Below are 17,215 nucleotides of genomic sequence, written 5' to 3'. Positions count from 1 at the left end.
AAATCATGGAGAAAGAGTATAAAACAGGAGAGTCTTCTTCTCGCATGTCTTGCGTTGTATACATTTGAACATGGAAATCTGGGGCAGGATTAGAAACAGAGAAGGCAAAAGTTAACTGTCAAGAGACAGAAAGCCTATAATCCAAGGAAAGAGCTTAGAACAGGTGCAGACAAGTGACTCAAGTTCTCTACAATTACTGAATAAACATTAGTGTTTGAAAGATGCCAGACAAGTGTGGATCAGAGTAAATGGAAGAATAAATGGTGAGTCAAAGACACAGAATTAGGACAACAAGCCATGATGGAGATCGCAACTGGCCCTAGTTCACAAATGACCACACCCACAAGGCAGATGAGGCTTGGTGGTAAACTACAATCAACACTTGACGTCACTACTGATGCCTTAAATTACCTAAAACTAAACTGCTCATCCATGAGGGTGCTGTCATTTTATCCATGTGTTGTCTCAGTAAAGAACTGAGCAGACACAATTCCTTTCAATGTTGAGGAGGTGAGATGGGAGGTCTGGTCTGACATTTGAGACCTTAGATACAGGAAGAAAGCCATGCCCTCTTTAAATAGCACTCTAGCCCTCGATTTCTGTTTAGGTGATTCATCTCATCAATTGACACACACAGTAAATTGTGCACCTGACGTATTTAGACTAACTCTCTCAGGAAAGGGAACAGACTGAGAGGATATGTTGAATTTGTCTCAAAAACTACCCAGATTTCCTACCTTATGCTGCATGGCTATATATTCAAGCAGAGCTCCTTCAAATTTAAGTATATAATACATTTCTGAAGTATAAAAATTCACTCCATCAAATTTCAATGGTTTGGTCCTCAGAAACCTGGTTAGCCAAAATACACTCTATTTTTCTTTTATTAAGAAGCTGAGATAATAGTACTGCTTTATATCACTGGAGATAAATAAGAATTACTTAATTAGATTAAAATTAATTCCATAAATAAAATGTCTAAAAAGGCTGCGCCATCCCAATGGTAATTTTGGCACAAAAGCATATTTACTTAAAATCGAATATGTCCCTATTTTGTTTCTGAATGCACAATTAGTTGTCATTTTACAAAGAAGGAACCAGAAACAAGATGTCTTTAGAATCTTCAAAAGGTTACTGTAGGCTGTCTACAGCTGACACCTGTGATTTTTCTTGCCCCTCTGACAACAGAAATCTGCAGTTAAGCCAGACATTCAGAATCCTGTGATTTCAAGAGAGAAGTGAAGACTGGGGCCCTTTGCTAGTTTGCCCTCTTCCCCATAGTTAAATTTGATAAAATACCCTGCAGAGATAGAGTAGGAGAGAGAAAAAAGGAGAAGCACCATGTGGTATCGGCTAATAATTATTTATATTCCTAATCAAAGCCTCCCATTTTACATGCACAGTTCAGTACTCTGGCCCACCCAGGCCCTGAAGCTATTTTTCTTTCTTCAAATTAGGAATTTGCTGATCAAATCAAATGCTGATTCTGTATCTAAAATGATATGTTTTCTCTTTGTGCAAGTGATTAGGTCCCCCTAAGACACTAATTGCTGCCATTTCAAATTGTACAAGGAGCAAAAGCACGTGCCTTAAGAAAGAATTTCAGCTATAGCCCTCGTAATTTTTCACCATTTTAAAGCTGTGTTTTTCTTCCGCTCTGTTCGATCCATAAAAATGGCAAAGTGTAATTGAATGAATAAGGCCAACATGGGTAAAATTTAAATACGTTTTTTTTTCTTTTTGCAAGTGTGTTATCTCTCATCAATCTTATATGCACGTAGATACTTAGATACATGTTGAATTATTGAAGACAATGCTTCCACATTGTCTTCAGTTTTACATACTGTCTATTCACAGGTTTAAGTTCAGTTGGCAATAGGTCAGCTCTCTGCTTCGTTTACCAAGTGAACCTATGTAGTTTAGCTTCTTTGTGGCATATCCACCCTAACAGGTAGGTAGGATAAACAGCCATTTACATTATATGATTTCAGGGCCACTTCTCCATTGTCTTCTTGCTAATGTTGGACACTCTCCAACAGGTTCACTTGAAAGAACTCTATCAAAATGCAAATCAAATTGCCTCAGAAAAAGTGACTCTTGTTACCTGGCTGATACAGCAGTAAGTCAGTTACACATTACTGTGAATGAATGTGGCAGAGTCTTTCTTGAGAGCTGGTTTTGAGGAGGGTGCGAGGAAATTGGAGGGACCTGGAAGAAAGACCGAATGGAGCAATCAGAAAAAAATGAATGAGAAAAGGAAGGGAGGCTCCAGAGAGTTCTTTGAAAGAGGCGTACAGGCCATTTGCCTACTGAGAATGCCTTTATAGGGAAATTTTCCGTGAACAAAATACGCTGCCCCTGAAACCTCTTTGAGAGCTTTTGTTAGTGGAGGGTAATCAAAAGCTGCCAACTGCTGCAACCCCACACGTTCTGTCTCAGAAAGAACATCTCCAGTGATTTCCACTTCCTTTTTGTGTTGCCAGAAAAAAACTGGGCCAAATGGTAGGGACAGTCATTTGGCAAGAAATTGAAGTTGCCAGAGGAAGGAAGAAGGAAAACAAGCAAAATGAAAACGAATTTACCACCTGGGATTTTCTAACATCCTATCCGTAAGGGGAAGGAAATTTTAAACTTGCACTTAAACATCTGATGCCAACAGGAATCAGACTCTTTTTGTGTGCGTGCTCTCTGTGATGAAGCTTCATTCACTTAATGGTTTTGCAACACCTAAGTGATCTCCTTATAGGTTTTACTCCTGTACAAAATGAACTGAGAGTTAAGGGAAAGTGTGTTTCTTTATATTACTATCCTGATGCTCTAGTACCTTTCAGAATTATTTATGTTCAAAATAATATTCTAAAATAGAGCACTAGTGCCTGTTTAAGAGTCAAAATAAGTTTCAGGGAAAAATAAATAAGAACATAAAGATATTGCTGAATACATTTGAATTTATTCGTAAAATCGTCCCTGGAAATAGTCTCTGTCTTAGGCTTTGTATGATGCAACTTTTACTAGAACACATTTTTTAATGTTTAAGTTCTAAATCTCAGACAATATATTTCAGTATCCAAATGATGGTACATAAAATACTAATCCAACATTTGAACCTCAAGTGAAAATTCACTGCAAATGCTATCGCTAATGGTTAATTTAAAATTTTCTTCCATCTGCTTTCTTCTGAAAAAATTAAAAGTATAAAACAAATAGTCACACTTATAGGTATTTGGTATAAATACAACTCAGCTATATCCACATTCTTTTATAAAATCATTGAGAAATACAGAACATATAAAACTTTTGAAAATGACCATTTGTATATTGATCTTTGAGAACCATCTAAACAATGCATACTAGCTAATAAAGAAATTAGTCCTGTAATCTGAGCAAGAAACAATTTAATTATATAGTTTTCTTCACACACACACACACACACACACACACACACAATATGTTACTAGTAGAAACATAGACAGCATCTTTACAAACTTCCAAACTATTTACAGGTGCTCTGGGCCAATTGCTACAAGAAATGTACAAGCTGGACATGCTATAGCTGATCCATGCTCATCTGTAAGATTGTAGAAGTGGTACAGACAGTTGACTGGATTGTCCTAAAAGCCAACTCCGAGAGAGAACACATTTCTTAGAAATGGCCTTTCATGAAAACTGAAAAGGAAAAAAAAAGAAGAAGAAGAAATTTGATAAAGGAAAATGGATTCGGAGCTAGATGTGGCATAAGTTAACAGCCTTGACTAATACAATATGAATGAACAGAGTCAATGATTCTTGTTGTAAGCTGGATCTGGTTTAGGCTAGTTCACGTCCTGATGGGCCATTAGATACAAGATCCTTCTAATCATATGCTGGTGCTTTCCTGTGGACTACACAGTATCCAGACATGTGGCTAATCAACTCAATAAAAAAGTTAGCTCTCTAGCCAGATTGCCTGCGTTTGCTAGTTACTCACTGTAAGATTTTGAGCAAGTTAGTTAACATCTCTGTGCCTCAGGTTCCTCTTCAGGAAAATGGAGATACAGCAGTCAACTAGAAGGGCCTCTTCTTAGCTAGAATTTTAGTGCCCTCAAAGCTCTTTGCTTCCACAGTTCTCCAATATTTTCAAAAATTTAAATTCTCTTTCTTGCTTTAGTTGTTGCAATGGGGACAAAGGACTGCTCATCAGGGTATTTTATAGAATCACATGATGTTAGATTCAGAAATATCAACATTCTTACACAAACTACTTCTGTGGGTTCCTCCAGCAAGTGTCCCACCTTCTGAAAACACCAGATAAGAAGCAATCATTGGTCTTTATGTTCAAGCATCCCATCTCCAAGTATACCTGAGTAAAAATCTTTTAAAAAATTAAATTCATAATTGAAGTTTAATTTCATTATAGTGCAATTAGTGCATAGGTGAACTGAGCTTCTTTATTCACCTCAATAGTTTATTAAGCAAGTGTTTATTGAGTGCCAGCTCTGTACTAGGCATTTTGAAAGGTTAGCTTGAGAGAGATTAAGTTTATTCCTTGACACTGAAGAGAGCCTGCTGTATTTGGAGTTGGTGAGGCAGGTTCCTAAAGAAGCACTCATGGCTGCTTAACGAGCCCACAAGAAAGTAAGGGTGTTTTCTCTTTCCTTTCTCAAGGGTGTTGGCTGGATACTTGTTAAGTTCCAGGATTTTCAGGCCCCAAATGAAAGGTAATGAGAGCATTTTTTGAAAATTCTGGGTCCTTCTTTGTCTCTTGTTACAGCCTTTGTTTTAAAGTCTATTTTGTCTGGTATAAGTATTGCTACCCGAGATTTCCGCCCCCACCATTTCCATTTTCATAAAATGTCTTTTTCCATCCCTTTACTTTTAATCTGTGTGTGTCTTTCGATCTGAAGTGAGTTTCTTGTAGGCAGCATATGTAAGGGTCTTGTTTTCTTACCCATTCAGCCCCTGATGTCTTTTGATTGGAGCATTTACATTGAAATATAGTTGTTGATAGATACGTAGTTATTGCCTTATTATTATTATTATTATTATTATTTTTGTCTTAAAGAAGTCCCTTTAAGATTCCTTGTAATACTTCTTTGTTGGTGATGAACTTCTTTAGCTTTTTCTTCTCTGGGGAGCACATTATGTGCCCTTTGATTCTAAATGATAGCTTTACTGGGTAGAGCAATCTTGGTTGTAGGTTCCTACTTTTCATCACTTTGAGTATTTCCTGCCAATCCCTCTGGCCTGCAAAGTCTCTGTTGAAAAATCAACTGACAGTCTTATGGGAGCTCCGTTTTAGGTAACTAACTACTTTTCTCTTGCTGCTTTTATGATTATTTCTTTGTCTTTAATCTTTGGTATTTTAATTATGATGTGTCTTGGTGTGGGCCTGCTTGATTCGTCTCATTTGGGTCTCTGATTGAATTTAATTTTAGATTTTTATCTGGACTTAACGTACTTGGTTTCACATTGAATAGCTGTGCTTCCAGAATCAATAAAAAAATGATTGGTGGGAAAACCATGTAGAAAAAATAATTTTGACAATTAAATCGAGAATTTAAGAAAATAATTTGTATTAATAGCAAATTAAGTTACAGATTAATTTTGTGATAGAATTATTTAGCCCTGCATTTTCTGTTTACTATAGATTCTCTGTGACCATTTGGTTCCAAGTAGCAACAGGAAGAAGAATTTTCTAGTCTTTCAGGTTCTTCCATGGTGAGTTTCAATTGAAGAAATATTTGAACTTATATTAGTAATTTGTGGTGAATTATTAAGTAAAGGATATTAAGAGACATTAAAGATAAAAATATAGATCAAGTTACTCATGCCTTAGATTAAAATCAACCAACCAACTAACCAACCAACCAAACAACCTCATGTGTGTGGTTCACTGTCAAAGTATTCGTTAGTTGCTGGAAGAGTATACATAATAACACCAGTTTGCACTTGAAACTTTGCCATGAGATGTGACTTGTGGGTAATTGAATCCAATTCTCTAATAAAAGATCCAGAAACCACCTTCCTGGACACCTGTGGGTAACTGCTTTGTTCTTTCCCTGTCACTTGTATGGAGGGGTAGAACCACTATTGTCCCTTCCTCATCATGCAACTATGGGGTTTTCTTTTCTCATATTTTATTTAACTTTGCCATGTATTTGCAGCTAATAGGGTGGTCAGAGATTGAAGTTACTGCGCTGTCTTCAGCATAAATCCAGTCATTATTATGTGCTATGTTTTCAAGTAAAAATAACAACTAGTTTACAAAAGTTCTTCAAGTATATATCATCTAGAAAATCTAAAGTAGAAACTATAATGGATCCTACCTCTGGAAATAGAGATGTTATTTTAACTTTCTTAATAAAGTGGATTTTTTCTATGAAACAAATCAAGTAAGCATTGTTTTCCCTACTAAAGTATTGGAAAGGGTGAAAACAAGGAGTCTGATAACATACCCCTTCTCATCCTATCTCTTAGCTACCCCAGCAGCATCTTGGTTTAGCTCTCGGCAATGAGAGACAATATGGATTGCAGTTGAAAGGATTTAGGCCATATTTAGAGGATCATTCTGTGGGATCCCCAGCTAAGTGTGTGATAGTCAAGATTGGCTCCTCTATATTAGCCTGTGAGCTTTCCCCCACTTCAGAGATGTACTATAAAACTTAGATGGCAAAATATATCCTTCTCAAGTCAGTTAAATACCATTTCCAATTTATAAATATTCACTGCAGCTAGTGATAGTGAATGAGTTCAGCTGATGCTTCAGCTAATGGATCACTTAGTTACAGCACTTTAAATAAGATATGCAATGAATCTTATATGAAAAAGTATGTAACCTGGGAAAGCTATGTCTATAACTATACCTAAATCTATACACACCTGCAATTCTGGTGATAAAAGGAATAAAAACTCATAATAGATAATTTGGAAAATTAAAATATTTCACAATGCAATTCTTGAAATTAAATACTTATTTTTTCCACTGTTTTCTGTGCATCTATATACTTCTTATGAACACAAAGAATTATTGTTTTGTATCATGTTTGTTTTTTCTTAAATAGTTTATTTTCCCATGTTATTAAATATTCTCTGAAAACATGATTATAGTGACTGAAACCTAATTCATAATATGCTTATGCTGTAGTTTATTAAACTATTTCTCTCATATTGGACATTTAGGTGTTGCCAATTTTTACTCCTTTATATTTAAAGGTGAAAGGTGCCTTTCACTTTTATTTGTATTTTTTATTGTTTTCTTAAGAGAGATTCCTAGAAGTCGGATTCATAGGAGGAAATGAACTCCTTTAAAGCACTTGATATGTCTTAATAAATTTATTTCCCAGTTACATTTCTACCAGACAATGGTACTTACTCTAATGAGTTGACTATGTCCTTGGATATATTTATCTCTTTTAAAAATATAAAGCTATTTTTTTGTGTGTGTTTATGTATATAGATGGCATTATATTACAGACCTTATTCAGTTTGTGTTTCAATTATAGTTTACATTCAACATAGACCTTGCTCAGTTTTTAATCCACTTTTTAAGGCCTTTCTATATTGCCATAAGTGTCATTGCTTCTCTCCGATGCTTCTGCCTCTCTCTCCTTATAAACAACACTGATAGGAACATCTTCAAATATATCACCTGTTGGATCTGTAGGAAAACTTCTTTGGAGTATAACCCAGCAGTGGAATTGGTAGGTCAGAGGGTATTTGCAAGGTCATTTTAACTAAAGACTGCCAATTTGCTTTTCACAATGACTATCCAATAATTATACCTCTGTCAGTATTATGTTATGACTTCTATCCCACATCCTTAATAATTTTTGGTATTATCTAATTTTCCAATTTTATAAAGAAGATACTTACAAAGTGGTACCCCACCATCTTAATTAGCATTTGTCTGGTTACTTAGTGAAATCTGGCATCTTTCCAATCTTAGTTAGCACTTAACTTTGCCAATGTATAAATTGCTTGTTTATAGCTTTTGTCCACTTTTCTATTAGATTTCTTTTCATGTAATTTTGCAGGGGTGCCTTGTATAATCTATAATCTAGTTTTTCCTTTGTACCTTTTACCCAATGCAAATATTTTGTCTCAGTCCGTTGTCTACCTGTTAACTTTGGGTCAGGTATTCAGAAAAGAACAAGATTTTAATGCACAACATTCACACCATTTGCTGTCATAACAATCATCCTTTCAATTAGTGAATATGTATTAAGCACCTACTCCATACATGATATTTCTCTGAATGTGTCTTTGAGTTAATGAATAAGTGATATATAAGCCCATATTTTTGACATAACTGTCTTGGGAAGATTGGCCATTGGGGAGTTGGGCTTGTTTGATGGACAGGAGAGGGTAGGAAAAGAATACCAAGAAAGGATAAAGCATGGCTGATAAAGGGTGATCCTGTTGAGGCTGGCTCATCCTGCCCTTACAGATCATATGCTCAGAATCAAGCCAATCCTTTTCAAGAATGAGAGAATGCCAGCCCTCACATTCTGCATAGATTATTATTTATGTTGTATTCTTAGCTAGTATTTATTAAGGGCTTATTAGATACAAAGAAACATGCTAAGCCCTTTACATACAATATGGCATTTCATCTACTCAATAACCTGGGAGAAGAATATGCTATTATTGTCCACATTTTTTTTCAGAGGGGCAAAATGAGAATTCAAGTCAATAACTGGTAGAACCACAAATTTTAAGTATAAAGCCCATGCTTTTGGAAAATGTACCCCAGAATGTGTGAACTAAAAGGTGATTGGTATCCTAATAGTGAACTCCACCAACAGAGAGTTAAGGATAGACGTAATCTTTCCAGAATGTAAGAAGTACTTGGGTGGTGAGAAGATGGAAGCAGTAAATGCAACTATCATTTCCAAAATTTCATGGCAAAAGGAAGAGAGATATTGGAGGAAAGAAATGTAAAGAAAGTTTGTTTTATTTAAGTTTTATGGCCAGAGCAGTTTGAGTATATTTGTAAGGCAAGAAGAGATAGACTGGAGAGGAAAAACTGAAGATAAAACAGAAAGAGTAAATTGATAGACTGGTGTCTAAAGGAGGTGAGCGGGTAAGAAGTCATGAGCACATTAAAGGGTTAATTTGAGGGAAGAGGTTAACCCTTATAGGAGAATCAAAGGAGGTGGTGTTGGGTGAAAACACTGGGAAAAGATGGCTAGATGGCAGTAGAAAACTTAAGGGAATGCGTGATAGTAAATTATTTTTTTAGTAAACTGTGAAGTGAGGTTACATACTCAAAGTCATGATGGCAGAAGTGGAAAATGTTTGCAATAGATTTTGTAGGGAATGAGATGGAAAGTGAAATAAAGATGAACAAAAAGACTACAGAGCACCAGAGAAAATAATTCAGTATCAGTCTGGGTTTCACTTCAAGTAACAGAAATGATTTTATCTAGTTTAGGCAGAAAGAGATTCAATACAGGAGGATGCTTACAAACCTATGGGAAGGCCAAAGTAGCAGACTCTAGGCTGAACTTCCAGAAATGACTCCCAGAACCACAGCACAGAAGTAGCCTTCCAGGGAAGCTGTGTGCTCTACCACAACCAGGAAGGAGGGGAATAAGGAAGGCACTGGTGAAACTACAGACTTCAGGAATATACCATCTTAGTGACCCACAACAGTTGGATTTAAGGAAGTACTCCTCCTCTTAGGGTCACACCAACAGAGAATAAGTGCTTGCTCTGGAAGAAATGTCAGCTGAACTAAAGCTTTAGGGATGTACGGTCTATGCCATGGTGCTTTATTCTTCAAGGGCTAATAAAAGTTCAGAGACTACACTTTGAGAAACGCTGCCATAGACCATGAGCTTCTTGATGGCAAAGAACCTGCCATCGTTCCTGTATTCCTGGCACCCAAGGCATATGGATACACTAATGTTTATTAAACAGGAAATGTTGGAAAAACTAAACCTAAAATGAGGGGAATGACTTAAAAACAAACTCCTTTCTCAGTGTTTCTAAATTTTTACTTGAAAAACTTCAAACCTACAGAAAAGATGAAGGAATACCAATTGCTATTCTTTTGCCACATGGCTTTATCTCTTTATAGACACATAAACAAACACACACGTTCACATAACATCAAATTCACAAATTCCTTTAGCATAGAAAATTCACATAAAATGAAATTAACCATTTTAAAGTGTACAATTCAGTGGCATTGAGTACATTCACAATGATATGCAATTCTCACCTCTATCTACTTCCAAAACATTTTTATCACCCCAAAAGAAATGCCATATTCATTAAGTAGTGACTCGCCGGTACTGTCTCCCAGCCTCTGGCAACCACCAAGCTATGTCTGTCTCCACAATAGAATCATACAATATGTAAGATTCTGCCTAAATCCTTTCACTTCGCATAATGTGCTAGAGAGTCATCCATATTGTAGCATTGTTATTGGTTGAATTATATCCTCTCAAAATGCATATGTTGAAATTGTAAACCCCAGTACTGCAGAAAACAATTGTATCTAGAGATCAAGTCTTTAGAGAGGTAATTAAGTAGGAATGAGGTCATCAGCATGGACTCTAACCCAACAAGACTTGTGCCCTTACATGAGGAGGCAATTAGGGGTAATATCAGCAAGATAGAAGAATAGAAAACCCTAGATCCTTCCCCCAATGGACACACCAATTTAACAAAAATGCATGGATCAATTCTCTTTGGAAAAAATCCAGAGACCAGTTGAGAGGCTCCTGCACCCCAATCAAGCATGAGATCAGCTGTATCAAAGCCAGTAGGAAAATGCATGCCACCATCTCATCATAATTTCCCCTCCACTATAGCACCACATAATCAGAAGGAATCCCTTAGCTCCCGGCTTCTCCCTGAGGAAGGAAGGAGAGAACTGCTCCGTGTACCCAATGTCCTAACATTTCGAGGGGCTGTCTGATGGAGTGGTTCTGTCTTGCATGGGTCTGAGCACTGAGAGGAAAGTGTCCCAGGTGGAGGCCACTGAGAACAAAGGTGATGGTTTAGACCAACTCACACTCACTGGCCAGCAACCGTTCCCCGAATTAGCACAGTACAAGTGGGGAAAACCCCCAAATTCTGGTTTCTCCCTGAGACGGAGAAGAATTGGTGCATTTCTCCAACATTCCACACTTTTAGGTGTTACCCAAGGGAACACCTTGGCTTCTGTGTGAAAGACTCCTCTCTGAGAATGAACCAGGTTAGAAAAGAAAATGACAAAATACACAGCAAAACTACCACTAGTTTTATCCCCAATGAAACAGCCCAGCTGGGTTACCCTAAACAGGAAACCAAAGTACAAAAGGCAAACTCAGGTGCTTGGAGATTCCAATCAACTTTTGACCCAGTTAATCAAACAGTATCTCATACAAAGGACAGAGACCAAAACGGTCATATTGAAAATAAAAGTGCTTTGGAGCAAACAGACTCTGAGGGATGAAGAAATTGGAAAGAAACTCTTAGCAATATTAAAGATTAATATTACTGAAAAATACTCAGAGATATAACTAAAAAGAGGATATTCATGAAAAAAGAAAAGGATTTTTTTTCTTTAAAGAATGAAAAGATCTGTCAGGTAGGGAAAATAGGCCCAAGCATTGCATAGTGCATTCAGTTCGCACAGGACAAAGATGAAGGACAGTTTCCTGCCGGTTCTTTCCCTACCTGGCTCTGAAGTCCGCTGAGCTGAGGTGATGAGGAGACCCAGTGAGAAACCCCAGCAGCTCTCCCATCTCACAGTGACTTCTGATAACACAGATTTCTCCCTGGAAGGCGTCACGCCCTGCTTAGCTCACCAGCACCTTCTTCACCCAAACAGTGATGACTTAATAGTCAAGGAATCGAGCTTCTGGGGAAGGTGTTACATCAGACGCTTCCCTTCTTGCAACTTCCCCTTTCCACGGCAGAGAAAATGAGCTACAGTAGGAGTCAGGTGTCCTCCATCTAAAATTTGCCCCAGCAGAGCACGAGAAAACAATTAGGCTGAATTCTTAATTAACCTCGGGAATGGAGGGGGGAGTGTTGGTATGAATGACTGAAAAAGGCTGGATAATCCAAGCCCCCGAGTTCTCTGAGTAAGAAGAATGAGTGAAGGGGTGTGTTTTGAAATAAAAGTTTATTATTATTCATGTATGGCAAGACCAATGGGTGAGGACATGATTGCCATTGAAAAGATAACTTGTTTCCCTGTTCCCAAGAGGAGGGGGTATACTTTGCCATGGGAGCCACCAAGGTGAGTCAAGAGACAGAGGGAGTGAGGGGGAATATGGGCAAGAGCTTTTATTATGGTTCCCACAGGAACTAATGGGTGAGGCAGGTAAGCAGGCTTAGGAGTGGCTAGTTTAAATAATTTCAACAGGCTCTGGGGCACAGGGGCTGGCCCTGTCAAGTGGCATCTGATGTGATTTGGGGTAAGGATACATGGCCCCATGTATGAGAGCTCCATAAGGGAGTTCGACCAGTGTGTGGGCTCTGGATTGGTTGGTGTGTATATGAAAGCAGCGCTCACAAGCAAGTTGTTTGCTCTCTCTTGAAATTGGCTAACTCTGGAGTGGGCAGTCTCTCCCTAAGCAAGACCCCAAGATACCAAAACATCAAAAATACAGAATAAAAAGACACGATTAATACAGTATTGATCATCTGCAGCTTTGTTAGATTCCACCTATAAGTGAGATCACACCCTATTTATCTTTGGCTTATTTAACTTAGCATGGTGCCCTCAGGGTCCATCCATGTTGTTGCAAATGGGAAAACTGAATAATATGCCATTGTATATATGCCACATCATCTGTACCCATTCACCCATTGACAGACACTTGTGTTGTTTCCGTATCTTGACTATTGTGCTTTATTCTGTATTTTTGATGCTATGACTGAGTGTGGGTGTGTGTTTGTGTGTGTGTGTGTGTGTGTGTAGTTTCTGTAAGCCTGAAATTTTTGTAATTAAAAACTTTGAAATTACAATTAGTTTGGTAATAAAATAATTCAATCCTGTAAAAAATAAGAAAGTAATATGCCCGTTAAGCACAATATTGATAATGCCTACTTTGGCCTTGCCCTTGAAAGGCAAAGAAGGAGCGTAATGAGCATGTGGAATCACAAAGTACATAGAATTTGTGTTTTGAGGAGCAGAGATCTTAATGCTTTAAAATACAGCACGCTGGTTATGATGCTTCGTCAGTATAATGTCACATACATGTCAGGAAAAACTAGCATCTCCCAGAGTACATGTTAGCTGAATTTGTGCTATCTTGATGACCTGTATATGCCTATGAAGGAGAGAAAGGAAGAGAGAGAGAGACATTAACACATATTATAATTAACGTAATTAATTATTAATAATAACATGTGTTAATATAATAATTAACACCCAATATAAAAATGCTATAATTGTATGGTAGATTTGCACATTTCTGTTTATATGAGATTTACAGGCAAATCATTTAAGCCATGTACAAAACTTCAAGAAAAGATAAATGTTTAAAGGTGAGTTTGTTGTCATTGCTGTAATAGCCTTCTGCTGCATTAAAAAAAAAAAAATGAGAGTAAATGCCTACAAGGAATCTACATGTTTCATGCACTCTTATTTATATAGCTAAGAAGTATTTATCGGCTGTGCAGTCAACCTGTTAGCATTTTTCCTTAGGTTTCTTTCCGTTTCCTACAAAATTCATCTGGGGGTGGGGAAGGAAGGGAGGAGGCTTCAACTTCTTTAGATGCACAAGATTTGACAGAGGCTGTAGTTCTCCACTTCCTGGTGGCTTCCCAGCAGATGCCTCAGCCATGACTTCACTGAATTCCAGTTGTTTGTCTGCAAATCTCTCCTTTTGTAAGATTCCCCTTTATCTCTGAAAAGAAGCAGTGAAGTTTGCTTTCCGCCAGGCTGCTTTGATTTCCTCCCAGTGCCTCCAAACATCAACAGAGCACTCTAGGGGCAGTCCCATGTGTCTCTCAAAGAAAATCAAGAAGAATATGCAGTGAAAATCAGAGTGGAGTCACTATATCTTCCTTCCAACACTATTTTAAAGGTCTAGTGCGTGATTAAAGGCTTACTGCATGATTATGTATTAATCTAAAGACTTTGGACATTGTAAAATAGATACTGGAAAGAAAACAAATACAATTTAGGTAACAGAGAATTATACTCACATGTTTTTTTATACTGGGATGCAACTCTTTTGGTGAGGAGTACAAGAAAAAGGTTGACATTGAATCCGTAAAGGATGATCAGTTTTTTTTTTAATGACCACAAATAGGGAAAGGAACCAAACTGCAGTCTTTAGAGGATCATTGTTTTGTGAAACCCGTGTGGGTTGGGATTGTTCAACCAAAATCTGTTACAGAAGCATGTATCTCATAGGCACCTATAAATATTTGTCAATGAGGATGGTTAATAGACAAGCCATCTGGTGCCCCTGATCTTCAGAATTCGATAAGGTCTGTGTTGTTATTGCTCAAGAGATTTCTGTTGTATAAACTCTGACACTCAGTGTATATGTTGATGGAAGAGGAAGGTCCAAGCTAACTCTGAGAGAATTAAAATATGCAGGTGGGGGAAAACAAGGAAACGCTTTCTTCTCACAAATGCTCAGTTCCTGGTTAACTTCGTATTAGCAGTCTGCTCACATCTCATTTCCATTAAGGGTATTCCGTTTTCTTTGTCTAAAGTGTTGAGTGGTTATGAATAGTAAGGATAGACTATCTGTAATTATTTTTTAATTATTAATGGTTTTGTTAGATCCTTTCACTTTTACATTACATTTCTGTTAATGTAAGTTAAATCAAAATGTACTTCAGTTTCCAAGCTGTTCCCCAATGTATTTTTCATTCTTTCATAACATTACTTCAGATTTCTATAAGGTGTCTATGAGAAAGCTTTTCGTGCTAATAGATTCAGGGACTATTCTGTTCTTCAAATCCACTGGCCACGGCACTCATTATCACCAAATGTCTTAATTCCCAATAGTACTCAAATGTCAGAGTCACAATACATACAAAAGTTATTTGATCTTAACTAGCATCTTTAAGCTGAATGCAGGCGCATCTATTTTATTTAGTGGCATCAGATGAAAGTCTTTTGGCATTTTATAGATACAAAGATTCTCAATCAACTGGAAAGCAAAGGAGAGGGAGAGATGAGTGAGTTTGAAAGGAACAGATATCAGAGGAAGAAACTAGTGTCCAGGGTTTGTGGTACGTCCACTCAAATACCTTGAAGAAGAGTTTGGTCAGAACAAATATTCTCATACTGTGCCTTAGGAAGATAATGACACTTGGGGTCATGGGGAGGAGAACTTCCCTAGAGAGCAGGAAAAATATCCACCTTTTAATCAATGTTTCTATCAGCAGCTGAGTGGCACTTTTTAGTGGTGCACTAGTGCCTCAGAGAAATGGTCCTGGCTTGTATTCACTAAGGGGCCTGGTTTCAGATTCAGTATTACGTAAGGAACTCACACAAATTCAAATAACAGCCCTAGTGAGCAAAAAGAAGAGAGGGATTCTGGTAACGTTACAGGTGGTGACTTCTGACAAGAAGTGTTACTAGATAGATCAGCTCTAAGCAGTGGGAAGAAGGAGGAGCCTAGGGCAGAGCAAAATCCCCGGCAGAGGTGGGGCGCAGACCAAGGAATGGAAGGGAGCCAGATCGTAGTCAGAAGTACAGAGTTAACATGCACTGCACCGAACGCAAACCCTACTAAAAATGACTGGATACATTATGCAGAGGGATTTCTGGATTTCTTTCAAGTAATTAAGTTTCGATTTCTTGCATGTACTTTAGTTCCAGGAAGGGCAAGGCGCCATGAATTGCAAAAGTCTTCATTGATTGTTCCATTGCTTTAAGTTTGATTTCGTGACTGGACTGAACTTTGAGAGGAGATAAACACACGGCGCAAGAAAATTTTCTGCGACGAAAAATAACGGTTTCGTCGGGGCAAGTAAACACACAGGTACTTGCTGTGGACAGAACACAGGGGTCTGCTGACCACCCCTCCACCCCAGTGGAGCGCCCGGGGGGCGGGGGGAGGGACAACAGGTGTGCGTCCAAGTGAATGTGCGTGTTAGCACGTGTGTATCTACGTGCGTGGGTGTGTGAGCGTATCTGTGAGTGTGTCCGTGCGTCAGTGTGGGAATCTCGCCCCCGCCCTCTGGGACATGCGGAATTGGATACCGAGAACTGAATCCTTGCCTGCGACAGATTGTAATTTCTTGGCGCCTGTTGTGTTTGCTCCAAAGGTTGGTTGACTCCAGTGGGTCCAATCAGCTGTCCCCGCGTGCAGGCTCCTCGCCACACTCGGCCTCAGCAAACCTACTAGGCAGAATCGTGACGGCGCCGAGGAGCCCCGCAGGCATCCAGGGGGCCCAGGCTTCATCCCACGTCCCCATCCTCCCAGTTTGCTTTATTTCAAATTGAGCTCTGCTCCCTTCCCTCCACCGGGGAAAGAGGGAACCTTTGCTTTGCTTTCTACGGTCCCTCGTCCCCTGTCCGGCCGCTTTCCTCAGTCCAGAATTACCTACAGAGAGCCCACGTGGCTCGGTCGGCGACTACAGATCCGTGGCCTTGGCGCAAGTCTCTTCCCGTCCCTAAAGCGCGCCCTCCAGAGCGCCTAAAGCCACTTGCTTTTGTTCCCCTCCCTTAGCCCTACTTGGCCTGGATGAGAGGGCGGGAGGCTGCGAGCCCAAATTTCGATCTAGAAGGGCCTGGGAACGCCGAGGTTTCCGGAGACGCTTGCACTGGGAGGTTGAGAGTGAGAGCCGGGAAGGCGCTAAGAGGAGGCTGTGCCATCAGGCAGAGGGGGTGCCTGGCATTTTTGGACGAAGGAGGGAGACTTGGGGCTCACGGAGAGCCTGTGGAAGATTAGAGACAAACACAAGAGCGTTGCTCCCAGAGGAAAGATGTTTGAGCAAAATGCACCCATCACTCCTGGAACATAGCCCCTACCTCAGGACGTAACAAACCCAGGAGAGCCCTTCTTTCCCAGCAGGCCGCTCTGTGGCCTGCTCTCTGAGCGTTCGCATAGGTCTCTATTTCAGGGATAATTCCCTCCTTCTATTTTCTTCCCTGCAACAGCAGAGGCCATGGAGGAGTTTAATCACTCCCTACCCTTCTGCCCCAAGCTATGGAGTCCAGAGAGAGCTCAGGGGGTCTGATTCTATTCAGAATCTGGAGCAGATTGGCCCCTTTGAGGAGATGAGATGGGGGGGTGGGGTGCATCGTTTTCCTCTTTCCTCT

The sequence above is a fragment of the Rhinolophus sinicus genome, linkage group LG07 (assembly GCF_036562045.2).
Source record: "Rhinolophus sinicus isolate RSC01 linkage group LG07, ASM3656204v1, whole genome shotgun sequence".
In the NCBI taxonomy this organism is placed as follows: domain Eukaryota; kingdom Metazoa; phylum Chordata; class Mammalia; order Chiroptera; family Rhinolophidae; genus Rhinolophus; species Rhinolophus sinicus.
Note: the sequence above shows the minus strand (reverse complement) of the source record.